Here is a 16,795-nt window from a genome sequence, read left to right as displayed (position 1 = left end):
ACTCTGCATATAGGTTAAATAAGCAGGGTGACAGTATACAGCCTTGTCGTACACCTTTCCCTATTTTGAACCAATCGGTTGTTCCATGACCGGTTCTAACTGTTGCTTCTTGGCCCGCATACAGATTTCTCAGGAGACAGGTAAGGTGGTCTGGTACTCCCATCTCTTTAAGAATTTGCCACAGTTTGTTGTGATCCACACAATCAAAGGCTTTTGCATAGTCAATGAAGCAGAAGTAGATATTTTTCTGGAACTCTTGTGCTTTCTCCATGATCCAGCGAATGTTGGCGATTTGATCTCTAGTTCCTCTGCCTCTTCGAAACCCAGCTTGTACATCCGGTAGTTCTCGGTTCATGTATTGCTGAAGCCTAGCTTGTAGGATTTTGAGCATAACCTTGCTAGCATGTGAAATGAGTTGAAGCGTTGGGTAACTAGCTATTTCTCAGTTAATGTGGATCTAGGTCTTCTGTTTATCCATGGTTCCCTTATACGTTTCATATATCCCCTCTCATTAGGTCTACTGTTGTTGTAACATTCCATCAATTCCAATTGTCTTGTCCATGTATGGTTTGTTCCAGTAGCCCATTTATTGTCAGATTGTCCTGGTTCCTGAACATCTGGTGTGGACCTTGTTAATTTGGGCGATGTCCAAGCCGGCATGACTCTTAGTTTGTGTCACTCTCATATCCGAGGGAAGCAGGTGACGTGTTAGGGGGTCTTTGCCCAAGGACTCCTACTGGTAAGGTAGTTACTAGCCAGGATTCAAACCCAGTCTCCTGCATCATAGGGCAGCACTCTAACCACCACACTATCCAACCGCTATATATTTAAATTTCTTTATGGCAGAGAGGCAAATAGGAGGACTTTTGAGAAATATCATCAGCTATTAGTCAATTTTTTATATTGTTTATGAAATAAATATTTCTGTTCTTAAATTTTAATTTGATTTCATACTTTTGTCTATAACTGTACACACACACACACAAGGTAGAAAGCTTGCATACATAATAAGCAGATTAGTTAATTCTTTTGCACCTGTCCTGTTATTGCCTTCTTTGTGCTGATCCTGCTCATTTTTTGAGGGTGTCATTGACACCCTCATCCCTCTAAGGGATCAGAGACTGAATATAGCCCTTGGTCCAGAAATCTCCCTATTTGTGGTATACCTCAAAGAGTTATTGTTGTGGGCAAAATAGGATATGGGAGCATTGTGGATGACGTCTTGAGTTGTTCAAGACATAGGCAGAATATAAATATAGCATCAAAAACAATGGATCAAAATCACACATCCAAGGTTACTTTTACATAGGGAGTGCATTTATATCTATAATGACCTAGGCTTTCTAGAGAAAAATTGTTTCCTGTGATATTCCCCCCTGAAAATATTTTAGTACAATATATTAATTAGTAATTATGTGTTAATTAATAATTTAAATTAGTAAACAAAGCTGCCTTCCATTTACTAAACAACTTTTAAAAATCCTATGTTAATTTTATTCTCCGATAGTTTTAAAGGTTTATATTAAATACAAGATTATAAAAATAAATACAATTCATTTATAGCATAATTCTTTTTAGACTATTTAATTCAACAAGAAAGCATATAAACTGAACAAATAAAAGTGTCTTCTCAAATATTTACACAATTCAGTGACAATTAAACCCAGCAAATGCGATAGCAAAACAAATCTAAAACTAGTTCACTACTGCATCCTATCCCAACTTGGTGCGTTCTTGATGTATGAGATGAGAGGTCCCATAATTCTCAGTCAACATGGACATTGGCTGTGTTGGCTATGCTGGCTGACATAAGAATTATGAGGATGTTTTCTGCCCCATGCAAATGTATGTGTACTGTGAAGCACTGTGTTGAAGAGGATCATCAGGATTTGCTTTCTAGCGGTAATGAACAGATTGGGAAAAAAAATGCTTGATTTAATAATTTGAATTCTTACAATTTTTATATAGCTTAAATGAGGTAGTTATTCTATAACTTGATTTACTGATTTATATAACTTGAGGGTTTTTTTCATACCACTGATGCAGCATTCTGTTCTCTTCTGCATTGTAAAAAATCAGTTGCTTGGATTAAGTATCCTAGTCGCAGTGAAGTTTATGTGTCACAAAATGAGGCTTCTTAAGTATACACATGGTTGTTCTGTGATACAAAAACTTCCAGCCCAGGAAAAAAAAAAAAAATGAGAAGGCCATTGGAGAAAGCTGTGCTGATTTTGTTTTCTTTGATGTGCTAACTTTTAACATGCAGGAAACTTTGTATATGGGTCTCATTCACAGTTATAAATTACTCTTCCATTTCCATTTAAAAACAGTCTGGTGATGGATTCAGTTATGAGCTTCCTAACTATGTATATCAGCTCTAAATTTGATGGTCTTCTTATCACTATGAGCTTTGCAATTGTCTGATTTTAATGAATGTTCCAAGAAAATTAATAGCCTGGTTTGGAATTACTTCCAACAAAGAACATCCCAGTAGCATTAGAAGTGATACAGAGCCTGGCATTTAGTTGTCTGTAGGTTCTGATGCCATTGTTTTTTTATAATGATTTTTTTATGCCTCTAATGCACAATACTATAGAGTTTGTAAAAACTGAAATTTTTATTAAGCCTCTGAAGCTTCCTCTCAAAACCCAAATAATATGTAAGCTAAGTGATTTTGATATATAGAAGATATAGATTAAGATTCTAGTTCATTAATCTGATTAGTTAATAAGTATTTTTAAAGTTTTTAACTGTCTATAGTAATTCCTCTGCAGTACAATATATACTTCCATTAACATCTGCAGTCAGGATCTAAAGACAGTGTAACCTCATAATTAATAATCTTGGCAATAAAAAATGAAAGGGGGAAAAAGGCCTGGGGAATTATACTCTAAATCAAACAACTCCCCAGAAAATTGACATACTGCTTGAAAAATTGAACTTCTATATCTCTTTGTTGAAAACGGTATCACCAAAATTGCACCTTAAATGTAGATTTATTTCCTATATTGTATGATGATTTTTTTAGCCATCCTCCATGCCCAAATATCCACATTTTTAAACTGTTCATAGATTTGAAATAATGGGGCTATAACCTCATATAGTTGACAAAAACATCTGCAACGGGAGCATGTGATTGACCCTGTTAATTTCAGCCCAAACTGGCAATAACAGGGGAAGTCCAAACCTTAGGAGTTAAAGTTCCTACTCCTGAATTTATCTGTAACAGCAAGGTGATTCTCATCAACCCTTATTAAACCTTCACTGAGGCCTGTAGTATATGGAAAACAATGATTTTGTTTTGGATTTTGTATTAATTTTAAGAACTGGGTTTTGTGTTTTTTTTTGGTGCTTTCAAATCAGTTTTTGACTTGTGGCAACTGCCTGGACTAGTTTTCTTGGCAAGGTTTTTCAGAAGTGGTTTGGCATTGCCTTCTTCCTCGGGCTGGAAGAGAGTGACTGGCCTAAGGTGGGACTAGAATTCAGAGTCTCCCAGTTTCTAGACTGGTGCCTTAACCACTACACCAAATTGGCTCTTTAAGAACATAGAAACTTAATTTTAAAGTGCTACTTAAAGTGCCCTCCACAGGAGAATTAAGCTTGTAATTCTAGAAGTCACAGAAATGACTAATAAGGCTATGCCAGTTTTGAAAGGGAAAAGATGATTTTTGAGCAAACATGTTGTACCTGCTGGTACCGATGTAAATCACATGTGTCTTTAAGGAGTTGCAGACAGGTGCAGTGTGTGCGCTCCGACTCTCCTTTTCCCTGTCAATCCCAGATCACTACACATATCAGGTAGTTACTATCAATTTCATCAAGTATATTATTGGCTTATTGAACTAAGAAGCAGCGATAGAATTTGGATGAAATGAACTAAATGACAAATGCTTAAGTTAAACTTCTAAGGAACACACAAAGGTAAATCTCCTTTCTCTAATAAGATAATTTGGAATTGTATTTCTGCCTTCAAGGATATTAGTTTTGTGTCATCTACAGGTTTCATAACCATTTCTGCAACTTCTTCATCCAAATTATTAATAAAATACTGAAGAATAGTAGCAGTCTCAGGTCAGAAACTTGTGGTATCTTACTCTGTTTCTTAAATATAATGGATAACCACTGATACTCTTTGAGGATGGTTTTAGAGTACCTATTTCAATTTTCATTATATCATCCAGCCCACATTTAACTAACTTGTTAGTCAGCACAATCTAAGGTAATTTTCAAATGCTTTGCATAGTCAAAATATATTATGGCTGCTGCTTTCTCACAATTGCTTAAGATTAGGCTGCCACGTTCTATTCTTGACAAGTCCAAGAATAGGAATGTCTGATAATTTCTGCATTGTTTTCAACGTGCCTAAACAGTTATCTTTCCTTTCCTTTCCTTTCCTTTCCTTTCCTTTCCTTTCCTTTCCTTTCCTTTCCTTTCCTTTCCTTTCCTTTCCTTTCCTTTCCTTTCCTTTCCTTTCCTTTCCTTTCCTTTCCTTCCCTTCCCTTCCCGTCCCTTCCCTTCCCTTCCCTTCCCTTCCCTTCCCTTCCCTTCCCCTCCCTCCCTCCCTCCCTCCCTCCCTCTTTCTTTCTTTCTTTCTTTCTTTCTTTCTTTCTTTCTTTCTTTCTTTCTTTCTTTCTTTCTTTCTTTCTCAAATTTGTATTCTGGCACAATCTTCAACGATTCTGTTATGAGCTGGCCTTTTAGATTTAAGTGTGTTCAAAATAAAGTATTTCCTTACCATCGTTCTACTGATCTCCATAGATTTTTGGTAGAACATACACATATTTTGTTGGAAAAGATAACCAAAATACAAGTTGAGTAATGTTGCCTTTTCTTTGTTAAGGGTCAGCATTTTGCTGTGTTTGTTGAGCAGATGATATACTGATTTTAATTTTTCTTTTCCTTTTATTTTGAACATGCCGAAAGAATTTTTGTTATTCTTACCGTCTTTTTACTAACTGATTCTGAGTTTTAACTTTCCTGAGCCTTCTCTTTAGTTTCAGGCTCCTTGTCTGTATTCTTCATTTCCTATATATTTCTTTTTTGTTTTCAGATCTTCTCTAGGGTTTGCATTGACATCTTTACTTTTTTTTTCCTCATCAAAATTTTAGTTGTCATTTTAGTACCTCCTCCTCTAGGATCTCCCTGCACATCTGAAGCTTCTTTCTCAATACCCTCTCGTGCTATGGGATCCTTTTTAGCATTGCTCTGAATCTATTAAAATCTGTTTGTTTTTTTGAACTCCAAGGTATGTCTTTGATTATGTTCAGTTTTAGTTTTCCATAAGATCAAGAATCCCAACATAAAATGTCTCTCAGTATTTCTGCTGCATCAATAACATTCCCTATTGATTAGTATCAGGTCAAGGGTAGCTGATTACACCTTCTATTACCTTCTGAAAGAGAAAGCTGTTAAGAAAAACCAGGAATTTTCTGGGGAAAACAAAAACAAAAGCACCCTGCTTGGTAGAGTTTGTTTCACAGCATGACATTTAAACTGTCCAGCCACGCTGACTTCATACCTTTTTGAATGATTTGCAGTTTGCTTTTAGAATATTAGTTGGCAGGCATTAGAAAAAACTTCTGGCCACCCTGCACCCTGCTTTGTGGGGTGGCAAGCAGCCCCAGAACCGTGCGGCTCTAGGGCTGCTTGCCATTCACCGGGAAGCCACAGCCATCCTAGCTCAGTCCCAGCTGCAGCTGCCTTGCCACCCTGCACTCTGAGACCCCCGCCATCCTGCTCTCTGCCGCTTAACTGACCTCCAAAAAGCCCCTTTGCAAAAAGCTCCTGGGTGGGGCTGGGCTAGGCTTTTGCTTCAGGCTGCAAAACGAAAAAAAGTGCCAAAAGTAGCACCTGAGCAGCAGTGCACCAAAACACCCAGCCCAGCCACACTCCAGGAGTTTTTTCCAGAGGCGTGTTTTGGTGCACCATGCTCCAGGAGCTTTTTGCAAAGGGGTGTTTTGGGGCAAGAAGATGGCAAAAGTCAGTTGAGGCAGAGGAGCTCAGGGAAGCAGGGGGCCAAGAGGGCATAGATGGGGGGGAGATAGGCAGGTGGGGGGGTTGAATTGCTCCTGCGGTTGTAAGCATGGGTGGGCTGTTAAGCGCCCAAATTTTGATCACTTTACCATGGGGGCACTGCAAAAGCTGTAACTTTCAGCACAGATCATGTCTCTTCATTCAGTGCCACTCTCACTTCAAATGGCCGCTGAGCAAATGGTCATAAGTCAAGGACTACCCTACTGTATTCCAGACATAGCAGTCATGCTACCTGTTTTCTGTTATACTTACTGAATTTTATTTGCCTGTGCTGAGAGCTGAAGCTCATCTTGTTAATTCCTATATTCTGAGCATTAATGTATAGGCATTGAAGGACATAAACTTTACGATCCAATGTTCTTTTTTATTTTCATTGACTGGTTTAAGGTTCTGTTTTCCACAGTGCACAAGTCTTTATGTGAGATCATTCGCACATATACCTCAGATTCAACTAAAGCTCTCATGATCAGAATTGCCATACTTTGGTCAAATACATTTTTACTAGTCTTTGAAGGTGCAACTCATCTTATGCTAGTAGTTCATCTAGTTAATTCAGACTGTTATCCCAGAAAGCCCATCATTCTCACTGACACCATTTTTGTAGCCAGTCATTGACTTGCATTCTTCTTCTTTCCGTTTCTGTTCCTCTTCTATGGACTGAGTTGCCAGGCTTCCCTGAGCCCCTGGGGCCTTGAGGTTTCTTCTGAGATTTTCAAAGTGAATGGTGAAACAAAGCTGGTGCATGTTGTCCCCTCTCCCCTCAGCAGTTCCCAATCCAGCAAAATCTGTCAAAAATAATTATCTCTAGTCAGGTAACACTACATCTAATGGTAATGGTAATTTGAGAGAGGAATCAATTACTCAAGGAAATGGTGGGCTCTGTTTCATTAGAAATGGAGACTGGACAACCCTAAGTTAGGGATGTTTTAATTTGTATTCCCGCACCAAGCAGTGAATTGTATTTAATGAGTTCTAGGACTGTGTTACTGCATTTATCATTTGCAAAGAATTGGCTCTTTAGGAGAATTGAAAAGTTCACTGCAAAAGTTTGAAAAAGAAAATATATGTGTGTGCATGTGTTTTATTAATTTGTCTTCTCAAGTTGTTTGGAAGCAAACATATGAATGAATGCAAAGTAGCATTTTCACAGTGAGAGCACAGGAAAAAAAAAACCAATTCCTGTCAGCCCTGATTATTTGCCGTGCCGGCTATGGCTGAACTTGTCCAAAGCAACTGCTGAACATTCCCAGCCTATAGAAATATTAGTTTTTATTCAATTCTTAATCTGTTCAGAGATTTGTGTTTCTTTTTCAATTTTTGAGGTGGCAACAGAAAAAATATATGGACTGGCAGAACTTTAGACAGTGCCTTCTATTTTTGCCTTGGCTGATTAGAAACTCCTGTGCAGTGCAGATTTCAAGCAGCTGCATACCACAGTATCCCACAGTCACGAACTTTCTAGGTGTGTTAAAATATAAATCCTAAAACATGGCCATGCTAGTTTGGATGATGGAAGCTGCAGTCATATGCTTCTAGAAGGCATCTAATTGTTGATGGTGGCTGTGGCATATACATGTGGCTTTTTAATTGATTTATTAGTTGATTTGTATACCACCTTTTATTTGTATAACTCACAGCATCATGCTTTATGCTTCTGGCTCTTATTTTCCCCACAACAACAATCCTGTGAGGTGGACTGAGCTGAGACAGAGTGACTTGCTTACAGGCCAATCACTCGATTTCATGCCTAAGGAAGGACTACAACTCATGGTCTTCTCTGGTTTCTACTTCAGCACCTAAACCACTATACCAAACTGTTTCTCATAGAAGATATTTATTTATTTATTTATTTATTAAATTTTTCAACTGCCCATCTCCCCCCAATGGGGGAACTCTGGGCGACTTGCAACAAACATTAAAGACATAAAATATATAAATACATAAAACCTTAAAAACATTACTAAAAAGGAGAAAGAGAGTCCAAGAGGATGAAAAAATCTGAGCCTGAAGGCAGAAGGCCTCTATGGGGCTAGCCATCCCCATGCCTGAGGTATTCCCACCCCACCCCAGGCCAGGTGGCAGAACCAGGTCTTCAAAGCCTTACGGAAGGCCAGGAGTGTGGAGCCAATCGCACCTCTGGGGGCAGAATGTTCCAAAGAGCAGGGGCTACCACAGAGAAGGCCTGCCTTCTGGACCCAGCCTGTCGGAGTTCTTTCACCGAGGGGGTCTGAAGCATGCCCTCTCTGTGTGATCGGGTGGGACGGGTTGAAGTCATAGGGGAGAGGCGGTCTCTTACCATGCCATGTAGGGCTTTAAAGGTGATAACCAACACCTTGAATTGGACCTGGAAGCAAACTGGCACCCAGTGCAGCTCACGGAGCAGAGGTATTACATGGGCCCTCCTTGGGGGTCCAACAATAGCCCACACGGCTGCATTCTGGACCAGCTGTAGCTTCCGGATACTCTTCAAGGGTAGCCCCATGTAGAGCGCATTGCAGTAGTCTATCTGGGAGATAACAAGGGCGTGAGTGACTGTTCAAAGGGCATCCCGATCCAGGAAAGGGCACTTTTATACAATTATTTTATATTTATATTTATATAAATTATATAAATTTATATTTATATTTGTATAAAATATACAAATATTTTATACAAATATTAGTCATGGGGCACTAATTCTAATGCCATTCTGTAACCAAGCAAATGAAGTCCAGGGTCACTTGGATTGAGATGGGCGGCTGTAGAAACTGAATGAAGGAAAGAATAAATGAACGACTAAATAAATAATCTTGAAGTCTCAATTTCATTTTACTTCTCTCATTAAGGCACTCTTATGACTGCAGTAGTTACCAACAAGGTGAGGATTAAGTACTTGTCGGTATTCCTCTTGAAAAAGGTTTCTTTTTCTTGATATAACTTCTAATCTTACTTAATTCTGGTCATTAGAATAATACCAAAGATGAGCAACCTTCTTCTTCCAAAACTTGATTTTTGGTTCAGGTCTGTTGCCTGAACAATTCTGCAAATTTATGGAATATTTTAGAACTAATCTCTGAAGTTAATTCAAGTAGGCATTGGCTGACCTAGTTATGGTAAGAGAGTAAGGATGACGACTATTTGATTTAGTTTCATAAAATCATAAAGGGGACCATTTGAGCTACCCAGATTGATTTTTGCTTTTCCCCATTTTTTTGCATTGGAACTGCTTGCAAATCTGGTTGTGTGTGTGTGTGTGTGTGTGGGCAACTCATACCCATTTTGAGCTCCTTTTCTCTTTAGCATCTCTAATTAAGAAAGATTACACATTTTTCTCTGAGTTTATTAAATCCACTTTTTACAGTTCAAAAATACGCACTCAGTTGCACTTAGCTATTGTTGAAAACCTTGAATTATACCATTTCCCCCAATTTTACTATGATTTCCACATATTTAGTAAGTCTTCTCTGTTGATTGGTATCATGTCAAGGACAGGTGACCTTCTCTGCCCTTTTCCACTTTCTGGAAGAGAAAGTTGTCAGCAAGATATGTCAGGAATCATTTGGATGGGACCCTTCATCTGTTGTTTTTCCAACAGGTGTTAGAGTAATTAAAATCCCCTGTAATTAAAATTCAACTGTACTACTGGCATATGTAATAATGGGAAAATAATTTAACTTTTATATGAATCCGAAATGTATTTTGATATTTAACCAATTAACATGACTAGAATTATTGGGGTAACCTGTTGGTGTGTAAAAGTTTAATATAAGCTTTTCATTAATAAGCTTTCATGAAGAACTTTCAATAAAGATTTGTTTATTGCCTTTCATTAAAAAGAATCCTGAAATGAACATTATTTCTATTTTGAAGATAAAAGTTGCTGACATACTTAAACTGAGTCACCAAGAAAAAATACGGACTAACACTATTTCTGAAAATGGGAAACTCCCCTATAGGATTTTTCTGTTTGTGGTAGGTGTTCATGATAGTTTTTATCTATTTTATCAAATAAAAATAAAATCAGTTCCTGGGTATGGCAGAGATACCCAGTATCAGATGTAGTCATCTTGTGTATGTGTAATGGAGGAAAGATATCCTGCATTATTCATTTAGTCTGAGCAACCTCGATATGACCAATTTATCTGCATCTTTTCCTACCTTCTGTCTTTCCTTGGGAGAAAAAGAAGTCCAGGTTTCTTAGCTTTCTTTTTTACCCTTAAGGCAGCCTCACTCCTGTTAGTTCCACTTGCCCATGAGTGGAAAAGAACAGTGGAAGAAGAACATATTTCATAAATATGGAGAGGGCACATTCACCCTGAGAACAATATAATTCCATGGAGGCAAGAATGATAGGAGGCATAACTTCCCTTGATGTTGATTCTCACTTGGTATTTACTGATCTCAATAACAACACCTCCACAACTTACAATCACATCTGTCCCATGTATTTTCTTAATTTTTCCTGATTCCTTCCTGAAGGGTGTTTTTTTGGTGATTCTTTTCACTTGTTCTGCTTTTCTCAATAAAGCAGAAAATGAAATCAGAGTTTGTTCCCAGTCATCTACACTTGTCTAAAGAAACTAACCTTTATAAAGATAGGGATTTGTAACAATCCCATAGCCCCTCCAACAATGTATTTTCTATTTTTTCAAATTGACAAATAAGTCTACACAACAAACTTGAACAAATCTTGAATAAAACTCCATAGTCATTTAAAGAATATCTCTCTTACTATTCCCAAGGCTCAAGAAACAAAACCACCAACTTCATGCTTTGAAGATAAAAGTACAGCTATGGAGAAGGGGCAATTCATGACCTGAAATCATTACCCATGACAAAAAAAAAAAGTAGCAGATAATACATTTTCCTCATGCGTCCTTGCCACAATGGAAATTATTTGCATGATTTCTAAATTAGTAGTCACACCCCCTAAATTTTATATCTGCAAACAAGAATATGAAGAGTTTATGTGTACATGTATGTGTATGTGTGTGTGTTTGTGTGTATTTATGTCTCATAAATATATGAGAATTATTGCATTTTTGGCAGTGCTGTCTTATGTAATCATTGTGGGTGCCTTATAATTGTAAATGGCAAATCAGGCTTGTGAAGTATAAACAAATATATAATTTCAAACAAGCATCTTACATTTTCAACAGAAAAAAATAGATTCAGATTTTGTTAGCTGTGACACACAATAGAAAACTGACTTTGTACAGCTACTGGTTTTAATATCTCCCTCTGAAAATTTAAAATAGCAAATACGTTGGGGAATAAGATGCAGGAAGTGCTGGATATATGGTAAAAGTATGGGTCTGGTGAATCTATTCATGCTTAATGAGACAGGTCTCAATAATATTCTTTCAGGCAAACACAGAAACTCATTCTTTGGAGAAAGGACTCTTTGAAGCAAAGTGACAGTGATATTAAAATAATTCTGCAAGAATTTATTTATGAAGATCAATGCAGATTTTTACCTAAAAGACAGTTAAAAGACAATGTCAGAATGGTATTGGATATTATAGAATACTTGGAACAGCATAATGAAAAACAAGTTGCATTAATCTTATTAGATGCAGAGAAAGCTTTTGACAATTTAAATTGGCCCTTTTTATTTAAAGTCTTGGAAGATACAAACTTTGGGGAGAACTTTATAGAAATGGTAAAATCAATTTATTCTTCACAGACAGTGCAAATTATTCTAAATGGTAATGCAACAAAACCTTGTGGGATACGAAACGGAACAAGACAAAACAGAACAAGACAAGGTTGCCATTATCCCCTCTTCTGTTTATTTTGGTTCTTGAGGTTTTGAACAGAGATATAAGGCAAGATGAGAGGATAACGGGTGTAAAAATTTAAAAAACTTACAAGTAGAGAGCTTTTGCAGATTATTTGGTGCTGGTTTTGGAAGATCCTTTAAAGGGGATTGAACTACTGAGAAAAATTAAAATAATTTGGTGCATTAGCTGGTTTTAAGATTAATAAACAGAAGACAAAGGTGCTAACAAAAAATGTGAAGATGCAAGACCAATCAGAATTGATGAACAAAACAGATTTCAAGATTGAGAAAATGTAAAATATTTGGATGTTACTTTCACAAATATGAACTGTATGTTCTTTCAAAATAATTAGGTTAAGACATGGAATGAAGTTAAAAAAAGATGTTTTGATGGGAGAAATTACAGTTATCATTGTTGGGAAGAATTTCTGCAGTTAAGATTAATGTTTTGCCTAGAATGTTGTTTTTACTTCAGACAATACCTGTTTTGATAACTGATGTACTAATTAAACAGTGGCAGAAAAATATATCCAAATTTATTTGGCAGAGGAAAAAACCACGAGTCAAACAGAAGGTGTTACAAGGTGCTAAAGAAAGAGGAGGTTTGGGCTTATCTGATTTGAAATTATACTTTGCAGCTTGCTGTTTAGTTTGGTTGAAAGAATGGGTGATGCTGAGAAATACAAGATTATTGGAGCTAGAAGACACAAGGCTTGGATGGCATGGTTATTTATGGTATGATAAAGCTAAAGTTAATGTTGACTTTAAAAATAATTTTGTTAGACGGGTCATATTGAGAATATGGAATAGATATAAATCCAGATTGTGTCTGAAAATACCTTTGTGGCTCTCACTACAAGAAGCATATTATAGAAGAGAAATGATAATTACACATAAATGGTTAACATTTGTGATATATTAGAATTTTCCCAGGGAGAATTCAAAATGAAATCAAGAGATGACTTGACATTAGAAATATATACATGTCAATGGTTTTTCTATGTACAATTATCAGAAATATTTAAAGTAGATAAAAGGAGTTTTGGTTTTGAATATTCTAAGACTGAATTTGAAACAGAACTATGTACAAATGATGAACATGTTATTGCTAAAATGTATAAACTTTTATTTAGATTTGAAACAGAAGAAGAACAAGTGAAAAAATATATGATAAAATGGGCCAAAAGTTTTGGTTATGACATACAAACCCTTCTCTGTGGTAGCCCCCACTCTTTGGAACATTCTGCCCCCGGAGGTGCAATTGGCCCCCTCACTCCTGGCCTTCCGTGGGGCTTTGAAGACCTGGTTCTGCCACTTGGCCTTGGGTGGGGAGGGAATACTTCAAGCGTGGGGATTGCTAGCCCCATAAAGGCCTGCTGTCTTCAGCCCCAGATTCTTCATCTCTTGGACTCTCCCTTTCTTTTTTTAGTAATGTTTTTAAATTGATGTTTTATGTATTTATATATATTTATGATTTTAATGTTTTCTGTGAGTCTCCCAGAGTTCCCCCCATTTGGGGGAGATGGGCGGGGGAGAAATTGAATGAATGAATGAATGAATGGACTGAAATTTACATTATGTTATAATCTTAAGAAAATGTTTTATAAGATGATGTATCATTGGAACTTGTCACCAGAAAAATTGTCTAAAATGTATAAAGGTACTTACATTCAAAGTACTTTATACATTTTAGACAATTTTTGGAAATCTGAACAACTAGAGGGGACTTTTTATCATGCTTGGTGGATATGTGAAAAAGTTTTAAAACATAGATCCAAATACATACATTAATTCAGAAAATTTTAAAGATTAATATACAATTGAAGCCAGAGATGTTTCTTTTGGGACTGATTGACAAAGAGTTGGAAAAAACACATGGAACTTTGTTTTTATACATGATTCATGATAGAGTCACTTGTACAGTGAGATGGGTGGCATATATAAATTTATAAATAAATAAATAAAAATAACAGCAGCAAAACTTATATGTACAATTGTGGAAGGATTTGTCATTACCCATAGTGGAAGAGTGGATCATGAAGATGATGGAGCTTGCTGAGATGGCTAAACTGACAGCTTTGATCAGAGAAAACACACTGATTAAGTTTAATGCTGATTGGAAACCCCTTTTGGACTTTTTGCATGAAACAGAAAAAAATGAAATTATGATACATGGGTTTGATGATCAGGAAAAATATTAGATGATAGAAAAAATGAGTTATGTTGTAACCCTAGAGTAAGAGTTCAATTTAAATCTATCTTTAAAATCTTTTTTTTTTTTTTACAATAGCTATAAAGATGATTTTATAAAGATGATTTAAAGATGATTTTAACCACAAAGGACCATAGGCTAACACACTGATATTTTTTTATAAAATCAAACAAAGCATTTATCCTGGTACTACATTGTAAGGAGGAAAGTCATTAGATAAACATGTTTATCTATCTATCTATCTATCTATCTATCTATCTATCTATCTATCTATCTATCTATCTATCAGTACAATTATATCTAGGTTGCCAATTCAGTCTCTGATGGCACTGTTACTAATTTAAGAACATTGTAAGAGGAAAAAGTCTATTAATTGCATGCTTTTGCTGAGATTTTCTAAATGGTGATAGGAGTTATATAATTCTACATGTTCATTATTTCTGTGGGGTTATAAGAAAAAGCAAGGTTTGTAATAAGCATAGCTCATTCAGCTGCTATCTGAGTGGAAAGACTAAAAAACAAAGTAGAAGAGTGAAAATGCCATCTCTTAATTTCTTTTTAAAAGTTTGTAATAATTGGTCCAAATATTGGTAATAGGGAAATGATTTGTCTGTGGTTTTTTTTAAAAAAATTTTTATTTGTAGCCTGCCATATATTTATAAGTCTCAGGATGAATATAGTTAGCAAAACAGTGGCTAATTCAGCAAACCAACCATAAACATGAAAGTCTGTATGCATGGAAAGAACCAGAAGAATCATCAGCATGAAATGAACGTGTCAAAAGAATATGCTACTAATCTCCACTCTCAAAGATTTAAAAATCTGCATGTATAATTGGTTTTTGACCAGGTGCTGGGGCAAAACCAATTTTTGTACAACTAGATTTCCAGGGGAGGGAATTTCATAAGAAATTCAGTTCTTACAACACAGTTCCCAGTGTTGGGAATAAGGCTGTTCAAATCTTTCAAAAGAGATATTTCACAGTTTGCAAGAGCATGTATGAAGCACCTCTCTTTGAATCAGTAAAGCAGCTCTATCCCTTGCCATGCTCACACGGCAGTTTTGTAAATTGTTCTTGACTGTCTCTGCATATATATGTATGCACGGCCATTCGCCTTTGCTGGGGAAAAAAGTGAAATGAAATGAGATCTGAGAGGAGCTTATGGCCCCATGGAGGTAGAAAAAGACACGTTTGCTTTATGAAGAGAAGTGCTTCATACACACATACACATTGTAAAGCATTTTTTTAAAGTGTTTGCAGAACACTAATTGCCAACCAGAAAAGAAGCCACTCAGAACATATATGAGGAGAGGGGGAAAACAATTTTTTGGTGCAAAGATTCTTTATACTTTTTTACAAGAGCCATAGAATGAATTAAGAAGAACAGCTCATATATGGACGGATTCATTATATGGGTCCTTCCTTCCCCCTCTGTGATGTGCCTGTTACAGAGCTAATACTACAGCAGTGGTTCTCAGTGGTCTGGGGGCCCCTGAGACCCTTTCAAAGGGTCTGTGAAGTCGAATCAATATTTTAACATTTCTCAGTTTTAATGTCTAACACTATATATTGGTAGATAGAACCCACATAAACCAAATCTCCTTGGGGTCCTCAATCATTTTTAAGAATGTAAAGGGGTCTGAGACCAAAATGTTTGAGAACCGCTATGTTATAATTTTCATGGTTTGGTCCCGTGAAATGGTAGGAACCTAGGATATCCATTTTTAGCAATAGTGTTTAGAGGAGGCACATTTTCTGCTGATACAGGAGTTCTATTCCTGATCAATGAATTCCAGAACCAATCACTAGTACTAATGCTAGTATTCCATCTCCAAGTAATAATTACCAAGCTGCCACACTTTGCACTAGCTGCAGTCTTTGTGTTATCCATAAAAGTAACTCCATGTTTTGTTTTCTAACCTCGTGTGTGTGTGTGTACAAGGACAAAGCTAAGCAAAAATACAAGTGAAAATAATTTCAAGTGCAAGTGTATGATCTCACAAACCTTCATAATTGTTTTTGCTTTAGTTTTTGAATCTTGCTATGGCCATCATATTTAATCTCCCTACCCTTCTCTGAAATATTAGTATTATATCAAGTCATTCCTTCCTCTGCATAACAACATCTCTAGAATGCTTATGGACTGACTGAATATTCTACACCTGTGTTAGGATTGGAAGCCAGGGGATGATAGAACATTCAGTGTGTTGAAAATACAGTTTTGCATATGTAGTTTAGAAACATTGTTTTAGTAGATGAGTTAGTAAGGTGAGTAAACTTCTATGGTGACGATGATGGTGTCTTGCTAGATGGACAACCTTGTGCAAATATGTGGACTGGTGTCTGCTTGTGCTCTTGTCATCTAGGTGAATGGTAAATTTTTATTCTCTTAATAAATGTTGTCCTCTAATAATTGAAGAGAGAACTTCCAAAACGGATATTGCCAATTATATTTGTAAATATTGAATTGAATTATGAGTGTAATGCTTGAAATACTTTCATACCTAGGTGACTGAGCTTTTTTTTTTTTTTTGCATTAAAGGTGCTCTATAAACAATTCACTCTGAGGTAAAATCTGCAAAATGATTGATAATATATTTAATAATAAAAACTCACCAAAATGTTAATCTTTTATTCTTTCTGAAGAATGCATTTTCAATATGGGTATGTTTGAGAAAGAAAGAGAGAAATACATTTATCTTATTTGTGTATAGGCTGATGTACACATATACACACTGGCATGTACACATAAATGCACACAGATTGTGCAGCTCTTTAGATTCAAAGG

The 16,795-nt window shown here is 36.3% G+C and overlaps 1 protein-coding gene across 4 annotated transcripts in view; it reads left to right on the top strand.

Annotated features, from left to right (window-relative positions):
* The window catches only part of MPPED2 (metallophosphoesterase domain containing 2), a 154,545-nt gene that overhangs the window by 39,134 nt on the left and 98,616 nt on the right, over positions 1-16,795 (top strand). The window lies entirely within an intron of this gene.

The sequence above is a fragment of the Python bivittatus genome, unplaced genomic scaffold, assembly GCF_059951505.1.
Source record: "Python bivittatus isolate LINGU-HERP-01145 unplaced genomic scaffold, Pbiv_v1 ctg000480_np1212, whole genome shotgun sequence".
NCBI classification, from domain to species: Eukaryota; Metazoa; Chordata; class Lepidosauria; order Squamata; family Pythonidae; genus Python; species Python bivittatus.
This window is presented reverse-complemented; position numbering and strand designations above follow the sequence as displayed.